This window comes from Anser cygnoides, chromosome 2 (assembly GCF_040182565.1).
Source record: "Anser cygnoides isolate HZ-2024a breed goose chromosome 2, Taihu_goose_T2T_genome, whole genome shotgun sequence".
NCBI lineage: Eukaryota > Metazoa > Chordata > Aves > Anseriformes > Anatidae > Anser > Anser cygnoides.
In genome coordinates, this window is record NC_089874.1 from 65,535,410 (window position 1) to 65,548,508 (window position 13,099).

Genomic DNA, 13,099 nt, shown 5'->3' on the forward strand with positions numbered 1-13,099 from the left:
TTACAAAACTGATTTGACATTAAAATGATCTGTAGATTGTGTGAATGCCTTTGAACATTTAGTGGACTTACAGCATTCACGTTGACTAACCAATCTGGGAAAAAAAAAAAAAAGAGTATTTTCTAGTTAATCTGAAGGTTAATTGTGTGTCACAGTTATGGGCTAGAGTTATGCAACTATGCAAGTGTGAGGGATGAGGAAAGCAAATGCATATTGTAACATTTAAAAGAAAACACCAGAGTTCGCTTTGAGAACATTGCAGAGTCCCCCTGCTCTAATGCTACTGTCAGAGGAGAGGTGGACCTCAGATTTGAAGAATCTCCCAATGGCCTGAAGTTAACACTGAGTGATGTGGCCCAACACATGGGTCATAGGCCTTGGCACCAGGAGAATCAGGGTTCTGCCTTAGCACCTGACCTGGCACAAGACCACAGGTACCCAAATCCTCTTCTCCAGTCCAACATCTCCTCTCCTGGTAGGTATTTTGAGAACTCCTAGTACAACAAGCTAGCAAAGAGTCAACTTAGCATGGCCAGCTGTGCGCAAAAAATGTATGTTCTTAGCTGCGTATGGGTAGTAAGCATGAATGTCTAGTCAGTGGGAATAGACTTGTCAGCAGCCAAAGTGGGCAGAAAGGTCTGGATATCCCCATGAAAAGGGACTGTGAGAAGTTTGCTTGTGCTTACTCATATTTGTGGTTCATTCAACATTCACACTGACACTCACACACACACAGGTACTCACATCCTCTTCTCTCTTTGGGGAGCTGTCTTGCATATGGTATTTCTGCTGCCACAGGGAATAGAACAAATATTGGACTGTAAATACAAATTCAAATGCTAGACAGAAAGCTGTGCTGATAACGATGCCAGTAAACTCTATGGCTTCTTAAAAGCATAAGTGTTTTTTTCAAATCATAAGTGATAAGCAGTTATGGAAGTGGGGAGGTAAGGTAGTTAAAAGGAAACTGTACTGAAAGAAGATTAAAGTGTGAGCATGCATAGGAAATGCTTTGCATTTGTTTGGGTTTAATTCTTTCAGAAGAAAGAGATGGTGAAAGGGAAAGTACTGAAATCTTAAACCAAGGCAAACTCATCGACATTCATCTGAATAATAACACAAATAGTTACAGACAGCATGTTGATAGAGAGAATGAATGAGATGATAATCATGATGGTAATGATTTATTCAATGAATTATGTTGTTCTGATGTGACTCTGAAATCACCTCCAAGGTTTTTGACTTTAAAAATTGTTTTTCCTCAAAACAGAGAGAAGGGACTGAAATATTTTATCACTGTACCTAATTATTTAGTTGCAATAGGTTGCCAAGGATGTAAGATGTGCCCCCGAAAGGATGGTACAATCTGTGACAGTTAGTGAAAAGCACAGAAAGTTAATGAAAAGCACTGTATGTGTCTATATTGAATATGATTTTTGGGGGACAAATAAGTTATTCATTTTTTTAAAAGTGTACTTTCAGGCTACCTGAAAGAATTTTTGCAGAAGCCAATGAATAGTATTATCTAATAAGGGGTGGAAAAAAACAAAAGAAGTGTGGATCTTTTTAAATCAAAGAATTTCAATGCTGTGTTTCAAAATGACATTCTTCTTTAAAGCTAATTTTGCACTTTAAAAGTGGTGATAGACTTCCCCCATTATTGAAACACTTCTTTTTTTTGTATAAAACAAAATACGAATAATATTAATATATATTTTGGCTTTTTTGTTGTTTATTTTGACAAAAGCACAGAATTCAGGGCTGTATGTGCCCTGTACATGTATATGCAATAGCTGAATTAAACTAAAATAATAAAGGAAGCAGTTTTGAAAAGGAAGATAGCAAGAGTAGAAGCTTGTGATGGTTGAGCTGATGCCTTTTGTGTTTTGATTCCTTTTTGACATTTACTGTAGACCAAACCTAGCAATTAGCTATTCCTGGTTTGCTCTGTCTGTTATCTCACAGGGACTGCCAATATATCCTTTTGAAATATTATAATGCAGAAAATCATTTTCTAGTTTTTCAGCTTGCTTTTTGTTTTCATGTAATTGGCATTTACAAGAAGGGCAAAACATTTCCATAACAACAGTCCAGTGCATCTTTTTAATTCCAAGCAACGGGGTAGATCTCTTTCCATTTCCAAAACAACTTTGCAACAAATCATTAAAGAAAGATTGTTTATACATACACAAACACGTATATGCTATAATTAGTAGTTTTACGTATAGTTAAAAAATGAGAATCTCAACATTTGAAAGCAAGTAAAGCATTAGAAATGAAGTAATCTTCAGACAATATTGCTTCAATGTTCTGTGAGTGCAGGTAGTGTCATAGGTCACTGATCTGGTATGCTCTCATTATTGAGAGGCCAGTCCAAAACCTAGCCCTACATGTGTGATAGTTTCAAGTATATAAAGATAGGCATTTCCAGGTTCACAGGACAGTAGCATAATTCCTAAAGACAGTAATCTCTTCTGCTTGGCATGTTGGAGTAATAAACTGTGTAGGTAAGAGATCTATGATATCTAAAATTAGAGTTGACCCCGTGATCATCTATCTATATGCCAAAGAAGGGGGAAGGCAATGACTCTTGAAATCTAGAGACTTAATTTTTTATAATATTGCTGCTCTGACTATCCCTACCACTCATTCAGACAGGAAGCAAAACCACCATCCTTCTCCTGTGAGAGCAGAAAGTTAACTTCTTTTGCACTGGGGTGAATGATCCTCATAACCTTTGTCAATGCTGGGATTTGATGTAGCCCTTATGGAATGAAGTCCTTATGGAAGTTTCTGGCTATATTCCAGCATTGTAGGCAACTATATCTAGCAATTTCCTCTAGAAAATGATTAAATTTCATCTGAAAAATCTGTCTCCTGGGTTCTGCTGGAAACTAGTTACACAGTTCAAACACGCCGATGGTTATAAATCTCTTGTTTTTCCAGATTCTGTTTACTCATTGCCATTTTGTGTCCTTTTGCTCTCATTCCAATACCATCTTTTAGCTTAAAAGCTCTTCTGGTGCAGAATTATGTACCGCTTTCCTCCAGTGTGATTACTGAAAGTAATCTTATTCCCTCACAGCTGTGCCCCTGACAGTCTTCAAATGCTTAAAATCAGGTGTGATTTTCTATATAAAGCACAACCAATAGTCAATGTAATAAATGACAAGAAAAAAAATGTTGGACAGTTCAGTGGAAGAAAAGATATATGGTGCCATTATGACCTAGTTGATTAGTTCTTCAGTTCTTGGCAAAAAGATTTCAAAGTTGGCCAGACTTCTAAGTGGATTCATCCTTTCCATCCTCTCTTTCCTTTACCCTCTCTCCCCAGGTGCAGTGTGTGTCATGGAGTAAGACTGCATTTTGGTAGCATCAGTTAATCACTGAGGGTGCGCTTACATTAATGTTTTGTTTGGACCAGAGTGCAGTTTTGAACTGAACCTCCTGGTTACCCACACTTGCTGTGATTTGTTTTGTGCAGTGGTGTGGTCTCAGAGCTCATGAACTGTGTTGTTTTAAGAGGAAATTAACCTGGAAGACGTGCTGGAGTGCAGCACTTCAGCTGCAAATGACCATCCACACTAGGAGGCCAGACTAGAGTTAGTCTGAAAATAATAACAAACACATTACAGTCTGGAAATTAGGTCCTCAGCACCAAGTGTTCCACCCTACAGGCCTGCCTCCAGTGGTTCACATGGCTTGCTATTGCAGATGCGAATCTTTCCTTTGTCTTTACGGTTATCTTTGCATCCACATGTATCACTTTTAATCTTACATGGAGTGTTTATCCTACGTTTAGGAAAACAGACATAGCTACTCAGGGAAGAGCAGAGTGACTGCTGCTCCTGTGTATGAATGTGATCACACAGAAGCACATCGCTAGTAGTCAAGATTAGGAGACAACAATACATTCACCTCTTTCAAACGGATTCCTATGGGTGCCATCCCTTAGTTACCCACTGACTTATAAATACCCATTTGGGTATAAAAATGACTATTGTATTAGTAAAGCCTATGCTGAGATAGGCAGATTGATATTTAAAGGCTTGAGATAATATGGCAGGTTTAGACCCTGAATTTCCATACATTGAGTTTTCTTTCCTTAGTGCTATAAGCCTAAAGATTTCTGCATTTCAATCTTGCTTATTAGCCCCCAAAATGTCCTTTTAAAACAGAAAGAATACCATGCAAAATCGTTATCTGCTTTTACTAAGGTACATTTACCAGATCTTGGAGTAGGAATTAGTAACCTTTTTGATGGTTGCAAATCTCATTCAAGGTAAACTGTGGTTGCAGTTCCTATATTTGGAGATGTGCAAAACAGGGCTAGTCTGATGGTGGTACTCAGGACATGATCATGAGATTTAGTTGGACGTCACCAAGGTGATGGTTTAAGCTATTGCTTTAAAATCACTGTACTTGAGGTCCTCTGACTTGAAGGAAGGACTACATTTTGAAGGAATATTTGAAAGACAGAATAACTGTATTTGCAGCTCCTGAATTAGTTTAATGGAAGCAGTGTCCTGTGCTTCTAGTTGAGGAAACACTTCTTTACTATGTAGATGATTGAGCACTGGCACAGGTTGCCCAGAAGATGGTGCAGTCTCCCTCCTTGAAGATCTTCAGAAACTAGATATGGTCCTGGACAAGCAGTTCTAGGAGGTCTTCCTTGTGGACCTCCAGAAATCCCTTCCAACCTCAATCATTCTGTCATCTTGTGATTTCTGAGACAGATTTTAAAGGCAGGTTTGAAATCTCTGTGCATGGGTAGGAGTTGGAGTTACTGTAGCAGTAATGGCAGGATTGTTTCTAGTGTTAATACAACAGTGAAGACAAGCCTGAAGCAACAACAATTTGTATTTTGTACAATCTAGCTTCATTACTGAATGGCCACGGCTTCCAATGAAAATGAATCCAAAATGCAGTACATCGTCAGTTGACTGCTAAACCAATTCTCTTTCTTTCCTTTTGTTACATTTATAGACTTGATTATGAGAGGAGAGTGAGTGATTATGGAGAATATAAACAAGCTGAACACCTCCCTGTATACCCCTGTTCATGTAACTCCTGCAAATGTAATTCATCCTTGCATAAAGAGAATGTAAACTGGATAATCATATAGCTGCCTGAAAAGTATCTTAGTTATTATTATTGCCCAAGGTAACATCATAGCTAATTTTTAGACTTATACAACTCTGTTCTCAGACAGAATATGTCATATTTGGCACACTAAATCTTGGCAGATTTTACTGCGCTGTTAAGTACGCTGTACAGGAAGATGAAATACTCTCACTTTCTTGTCATGTTCATAGTGGAGCTTGTATCAAAGGAAGTTATATGTTTTAAGTGCTCTCCTCAAGGTAGGTTAAAAAAATAACGAATCAAACACTGGGAGAGTCTAATTGGTAATCCCTGAGAAACTGCTTCATTCCACTGATTGATATGACGATTAGGTATGGAAACTGCCTTGAGTGAGTGGTTTCAACTTCCATAAATCCTGAAGTGTTTGTGAACTTGAATATGAATGTGAATGCACTGAATGCCATATGGACAGTATTCTACCTTGGCTGATGTTTTGCTACTCAATTTTATACACATCAGTGGTACTGTGCATACTGGAGGAAAAGATGAGAGGTTTAAATTCTGACCTGACTTTTCAGTCTTGTTGGGTGCAGGTTTGCTAGAGGAGTTATGTTCCTTCTCATTGACTATGCTCAGGTTGTTGCATTTCTTCCTGGTTGGCCTGCTCTTGTGTGCCACAGAGCTTTTCAGCCATACAGGCGCAAGTTCTGGTGCTGTCCTGGGGAGGAGGGGTGGGAAGAAGAAGCTGGATCACAGTCCTCTTACTCCTACCAGAGGGGGAGGAGGGGTGATGGGAAAGGCACCCTGGTGATGCTCAAGAATTCCCTGGGATGGGTCCCATGGCAAGGGCAGCGTTGGCTGGCATTGCCGTTTGGGAGGATCTCACCTCCTACAGCTCCTGAACATGCAGAGCATCAGTGCTCATTGCTGAGGGGACAGCAAGGGGAAGAGGACACCGATGCCGTCATGCTTCCTCCTCAGCGCCAGGAGTGCATGTTGTAGAGTCCTCTCTTCACTCCCTAGGATTTGTTTAGAGTCTCAACAGATTTTTATCCAGTTGCTGCAAAGCTATGTGCCTTCTGCCTGGTCCTTATCTGGTTGGGAATGGCTTCACAGTAGCTGCACAGGGCTGAGAGCACAGCAGAGACGGGCACGCTTTCCTCAAGATGCAGTTCTGGTTTAAGCTAACTTTCTTTCTTGTGTGCTTTTTAGTGCAGACATTATTAATTTGGAGACAACTCTTTCATGAAATGTTTCTCTTTTTTTCTGTTTAAAGACTCTTTTTCAGCTACTATAATCCTGTCAAGCACTGGCAGTTCAAAGGACAGCTTATTTTCTTGCCTTCAAAATGGACTGATAGATATTTCCTTTTGGGATTCTGCGAGGAGAAAGCTGCGAGCAGGAAGCTGGAGGGTGGTTGGGAGAAGAAAGCCAAGTGACATGTCAAAGACAGCATTTGCGGCAGATCCCAGCTGTCCATGGGGATTCAGCTGGTTCCAGGTTGAGGTTACAGACTTGGAGTGGGGAAAAGTCCCCCCCCCCCTTTTTTTTTTCTTCAGCCAGCCACAGTTGTTTTGATACACAGTAGTTCAGTAATGTCTTCTGATAAGGACCTACCTATAATATATATATATTATATATATATATGTTCTGATTAGAAACGCTAATTATGACAGTAGAACTGTGAAAAGTATTGGATAAATATAGATTTTGTGAAGAAATTAAATATAGGCTAGCTGGGCTTTGCTTCCCAAAAATATGTTCATCTGTTTCACCACTTACCAAGCCTGATTATTTGATCCCAAGGCTATATGCTTTTTTGGAGTATATCCTACTTCAGATTTTGTAGAAAGCTTTGCTTTGTGGCAAATCTTGCGTGCAACATTCTGGCAGGCAACCTTCTTTTTATTCACAATATATACAAATGGACAACCTCTACTGGGTCACTGTTCTGGTAGTGTTATTCAGTGATCCTACCTGTGTCTCACCAAGTACTGGAACTACAAATCGTTGGAAGAGCAGGTTGATTAAATATTGTTCTGTGCTTATTCTGCCTGTTTCTTTTTCCGGTTTGGGCCATTCTCAGCAGAATATGAGGCTAGGTAGACCTTCGGCACAATCTGATGTGGCCACTCTTATATTATTAGCTGACGGAAGATTAGGCATTCATAAGAATTTCACTAAATTAATGGTTCTGCCATTCAGGAAGTAAATTTGCTTGCATACCCTGTGTGTTATTATCATTAAGCTCCCAGGTTAAAAAAAAATGGTATTTTCAGAAATGACCTGTCATTTTTGAATGCTGTGGATTGTATTTAGGGTGACATTTTAAAAGGACCCAATTCTCTGAGAACATTTGGCAGCACTTCTTGGAGAATTAGACTGCTTCCAGGTAGCTCAGGCTGAACAGAGAAAACAGAAGTATTCACTTTCCTACAGATTTCTTGGACTGACATCCAAATTTAGTTTGTGGGAAGCTTTCTTCTCTCCTTATACAAGAACTTCTGAGATGAGTCATTTTTATTTTTTCAGTCCTTTGGATACTTACTTTCATCTGGATGATATTTGGTTAGACCTGGTGCCTTGAATATGACTTATATTTGTATTTGCATTTTCAGTGTTTTGTAAATAAATCCATGCCTTTATTTTTAACCCAGGTATTTTAAGAAAGCTTGTCACATGCTGCACAGAGGAACACATGACCCTGCTGTGCAAGTCATTTTGCAAAAGCTTCCTAACAAGTGCATTTATAGCAGCAGTACTCGTGGAGAACCCTGAGAGAGCTGTGCGAGGAACCAGAAGCCATCCATAAAAACCATTTGAACCATGGGCAGGGGTAGAGCTTGTCCTCGGTAGAGGCCACCAGAGACTGAAAGGGCTGTTCATGCCTTCAGGGCCCTGGCAGCACCTCTAATGTAAGCAACCCTTGCAGAGCAATCAATAGTTTGAGATTTATTGATGTTTGTGGGTAATACACAGGCAGTAAGCAAGGCTGAAATTTTCTAAAGAAGTTGGCCACTATTAATAACTTCCCCAGATCTAATTAATGCATTTCAGGATGATAGCACACAGTTATCTCTCCTTGGAGACCATTCTTGGCAGGGATAGACACACGTAGCCATAGACTGTGCGTGTGTGTGATGGGACAGGATGAAATAATTGTGGTGAGCTGCTTATGTGTGGCTATATTTTTATTCTCTTGCCTAAATGAAAAAGCCCTTACTTTGAATTTGGTACATCGGTGATATTAAAAGTGCCTTTTAATGCCACCTCTCTGAATCCTTCTTCAAAGCATTATCAGGCTGTATACTGCTTGCTTCCAGCTGTTTTTTTGCTGTACACTACTCAGGTGTTGTACTGCTTCACCCCAGAAACTGCTGCACATCCATCTCTGATAGAGGTGCTCCTGTTGTGGTGTTACATCCACCAGTCTGTACATTCATCTCCCTAAGCCTTGTCATCCAAATGTGACACAGAACAACCCAAAAGGGTGCTCAAAGTAGTCCATCATATGTGAATTGACTGATAAAGTGGACACAGCTGTCTCAGCATTTGGAGACTTCATGTTGATCTTTAGCACTTCAAGGCCATATACTTTTCAGTTGGGGCCAGAACAAGAGCAGGCATATGCCTGTCTAACTTCATTGCATATTATGATTCATACCAACCAAAGATTCATGTTTTATTTACTTGATTATTTCTGTTTTTTGGCTTTGTGTTTATTCCTTTTTCTTGCCAGTTTCCAGCCAGCCATGGAAGAAGAATTGCTCAAACTGCAGAAGAATCTGCATGATGGTACCTCCGCAGAAACACCACGTTTCTGGCAAGTAAGTAAATACATACAATATTTTTAGCCCAGTTTTGTCTGCCTCAAGAAGCACAGTTGTGTTTGAAGAAATATCCAATAGCTTTGAGGTGTAGTTGAATTCCAGCTCTGAAACTTCTGAAATTTCACAGCGATGAAACAAAGTCATAGAAGGAGGTGCCTGAGAAGGATGGTATTTGGGTTGACCTGGGTTGTTTGTCTGTATCAGTCAGTGAGAGTAGATCTGTAGAGCACAGCAGTTGGTGCTGAAGACCAAGATTGCACATTTCAGGTGGATTTACTTTGGATTAGTTTAGTCTGCTTCTTGCCGTCAGCAACTGGTGTCCTGTAAAGGGACTTGTGGAAAGCTTCTTCCAGGTAAATTTCATTTGAAAGACATCTACCTTGTGTTCTCCTGGACTGCTCAAACATGTGAAGCAAAGCATAGTAAGTGGGGACGATCAGGAGGTTTGGAACTCTTGATCTGAACTAAAATGGTAACATAGACATGCCCATAACCTTTCCCAGTTCATCCTGGACTTCTAGTAAGTAGATTAGGGAGCTGCTCCACAAAACTGAAAGCTCTACAGAGGTCTCATGTTTATTTCTTATCACAGCACTGGCAAAGGTGACTTTTTTTCCCAATCTAAATGTGCTTCTACGGTTCAAACAGTTTATTTAAATGGTGATAAAAGCCACTGTGTGTGTTGGGCGTTTTGAAAAAGCTGATTTAGTGTAGTCTAGCAGCCCACACAGACAGGCTGCTTGAAAGCAAATACTTTTTTTACTGGAGTATCGTTACAGGCATGTGATAATGGAGGGGATATCTTAAGACACACAGAGAAGAGAATCTGCATTTAATATAGTTTTCCAGAGACAAACATTATGGCTGATGTTTTCCATGGTGCTCTTTCTGCAGTGAAATTGTGAAGAGGGTCTATAGTACTGTGATCCAGAAGCCAAGGGATAAGATTTAATTGTGTTTTCCTGTGAAACAGAAGCACAAGCTCAAGCACCTGCCAGCATTACTTGACTGAAGTGCTCATCTGTTTTATACTTTTCTTCTTTCCTTTTCTTTTCTATTTTTTTTCTAAGCTGAAGGTGAGTAAGTGTGAAGTGCAGCCTTTCAAACATGTAAAAGCTAGGGGAGATGAATGGGATGCAAGAGAGAATGAATGTTTATGTATGGAGCTTGCTGGAGTTTTGTGCATGATTACAGAAGTTATGTGTCATGGCCTGGGCCAAGGAAATAAGCTGAAAACACAGTCCAGGATTCAGAATTTTAAATTGTTTCCCTATTGCAAGTTCAGCAGGGTTTTGGTAAATTCATCCATAAAGCATGCAGAAGGTTTGGATTGTTTTGTCACCCTCTGATGACTTGAAAAAAGCGAACTTAGCTGGGAAAACTACAACTGAGATAATTAACCTAGTTTCAGGAGCAGCATTTTGACAATAACAGGGATGTAGCTTGGGTCATTGGATAATACGATAATACCACGATTTTGTAGTCTATGAGAAAACCAAGAGATCTACACAAGATATCTGATGTATTGTGAGCTGGGGATGTGGAGACTAGAAATGGCCAAATATCAATATCAGCAATCAAAGACACATGGTTTAAGTTGAACACATGCAGCTAGTAATGAGTGAGGCTTAAGTGCGTGTTTAAAGAAACTAAACTTTCTAACTAATGGGAAAGTACAGGATGTGGTGATTGAAGATTGATTAAATATTTGCAAACAGGAGCTCTGATCTGGCTTCTTTTCTCTTAGGTACCTACAGCTGGACCCAACTAGATGCTGTTTGATCAACTGACCATGCTAGATGTTGTCCAGATAAGGCTTTAGAGCTATTTGCCACAGTGACTGGATATAGGAACCAGAGCAGTGAAGGTGGTTTTGAGGGAAGACTGTGGTTAAAGCAGACTGAGTGTATAGGAACCCTTTTCAGTGACAGAGGCAGATAATTAGTCTAATAATTGTGGCTAGTGTGTAAATACTTGTAAATAAACTTTACACAACTTCTGTGGCTCCAAGGACTCCAGAACACCACAAGAGACATTGTGGGAAAGACACATTTTAAAAAGATAATTTAACAATAAGGATTTGAATTAAAAAAAAAAAGGATAATAATTTGATAATGTGTTATTTTAATAAGAGTAGATTACTATAAAAGAGCTTTCCCTGCCCCTTGAAATGCTTGTGGTGTTTTGCATTAACCTGCAGTGGAAGGGAATTAAGCTAAATCAATTTGTGCACTATTCACCCAACTTTTGGAAATATTTTGCTAGAGAGGTCACAGGACAGGTTAATACAATCGAGTTAGCACACTATGGCAAGTCATGTTAATAAGTTTTGTGTCATACAGTCAACTGAGAGGATCCTTGCTTGCATCTTAATTTGTGGTAACCTATGGCTGTGTCTTTACTGGCAAATGCTTCCAGAGAAGAGAGAGAAATAGACCACTGACCTGATACAGGTTGAGAACAGCACAGCTAGTTGAACAGCACTTAAACTCTAAACTGGTGTTTCCAAACAGCTGGAATCAGAAGGTAGCCCAATAACTGCCCGCTCACCCACCTGCTACACTTTGGACTGAAATCTGTACCCCCATGTTGCTGCTGACCATGCAAATAAACAGAACAGCACAGCCTGGCATCAGAAAGGTATGTGGGGTCCTTGCGCCTGTGGGAAACAGTGGGGCTTAGGATCCTGCATAACTTTCTGTATTCATCTTGGGTGTTCATCATCACTGTGAAATACTTCTTGCACTCTGTTTCAGTTACATGTCCTCAAAATCCTATATTAACTCTTAGTGTCTCAAGGGAAGAGTAACTCAAAACAGATGTACCGTGCAGGGTAGGTTGTACAATATTATTCTATGTTGAAGAGGTCTTTCATAAAGTACCATGGAAAGAGTTCAAAAATAACTATTAAAAGCAGGATAATAACTTTTACCTCTGACACTAAGGGAAATACAGTCTAGCATGTTATATTCCTCACAGATAAGATGAGCAATTTAAGCGCAAGACAAACTAATCCAATAAGCATGTTAATGAAAACACTCCTGATTAAAATCGCTCAGTAAAGTGATCATGTGGAAATTTTAACAGGCAACATGACTTGTAAAAAACGAACAAACAGTCACAAAGCTTTTGTCCAATACTGTTTTCAGATGAGTATTGTGCAGGACCTCAACAGATGTAAGCTTGAATTTGATGATGCTGCCCCAGTAGGCCCAGTGCAGCTGTTGGGCTTTGACAATATTAGTATTATATTGCAGTGGTCTTCCGTCTGGGGGATGTTGCCTGGGATGGGGGGCCAGAAGTCCCCTGAGGAAGTGTGTTGCCAGAAGGCTGCTGGAGGAGCCAGCCAGAGAGTAGAGAGAGCAGCTGGAAAATAATCCAGCTGATGAAAAGGCTGGGCTGTGCCAAGAGCCTCCGGTCCAGAAGGAACATTGCAGCAGAGCTGCCAAGTACATCAGTTGGGTTAGGCTTCTGCAAGCTGCCCAAGCCACACGGGGCCTGTGGGATGCTTTGCCTGCTCTTCAGGCTTGCCAAGGACAGGGGGAGACATGGGGATGTGTATTGGTGGGCCCTCAGCAGGGCAAAAAATGGAGTTGTCCCTCTGTTTGTTCAGAGGGTCCTGGGTCCCTTTGGGGAAATGCTGTGCCACAGAGCAAAAGACAGCTCTGCAAGCAGGCTGTGAAACTGAGTCTAGGCTCTCCTTTCTAGGGTGATGAAAATCAAGTGTGTGTAGGTAGCAAACCTGGAAATACAGGGCCAGCAGAGCAGGCAGGGTGTTGCATGGCTTCATGAACAGTGAGTTTGGAGTGCCACAGTTTGTTCGGGCACTGAGGAAGCTGCCTCCAGGGCTCCCATGAGCCTGGGCAGGAGGGCGTTGCTCACCTGAGATAAGCTTGGTAAGGCTGCCGAAATTAAAAAACAGCCCTTTACCCAAGGCTTGGTGAGTCACAGCATTAGAAGTCATCAGCTTTCGTTTGAACCATAGCAGATATAAAAAAATCTAAACCAGAATGAAACTGGTCATCTGTGTGGTTTTGGTGGTGGTGGTGGTGGTGATGGTGCTTTGTTTGTTTGGTTTGTTTGTTTGTTTATGGAAGAATCTCACTAGTACCCAAAGACCACTGTGCAGCATCTCAGATGCCTTACTGTTACTTTTCAAAAAACCTCACTGCTATTCTTAATTA

At 40.4% G+C, this 13,099-nt stretch overlaps 1 protein-coding gene across 1 annotated transcript in view; it reads left to right on the top strand.

Moving 5' to 3' along the window:
• The window catches only part of LOC106048379 (neuropeptide S receptor), a 120,859-nt gene that overhangs the window by 22,933 nt on the left and 84,827 nt on the right, over window positions 1-13,099 (top strand). The window contains exons 2-5 of the mRNA XM_066991189.1: window positions 8,825-8,912; window positions 9,810-9,991; window positions 10,663-10,782; window positions 11,429-11,555. The gene's annotated coding sequence lies outside the window, so the exon portion shown is untranslated. The remainder of the gene's footprint in view (window positions 1-8,824; window positions 8,913-9,809; window positions 9,992-10,662; window positions 10,783-11,428; window positions 11,556-13,099) is intronic.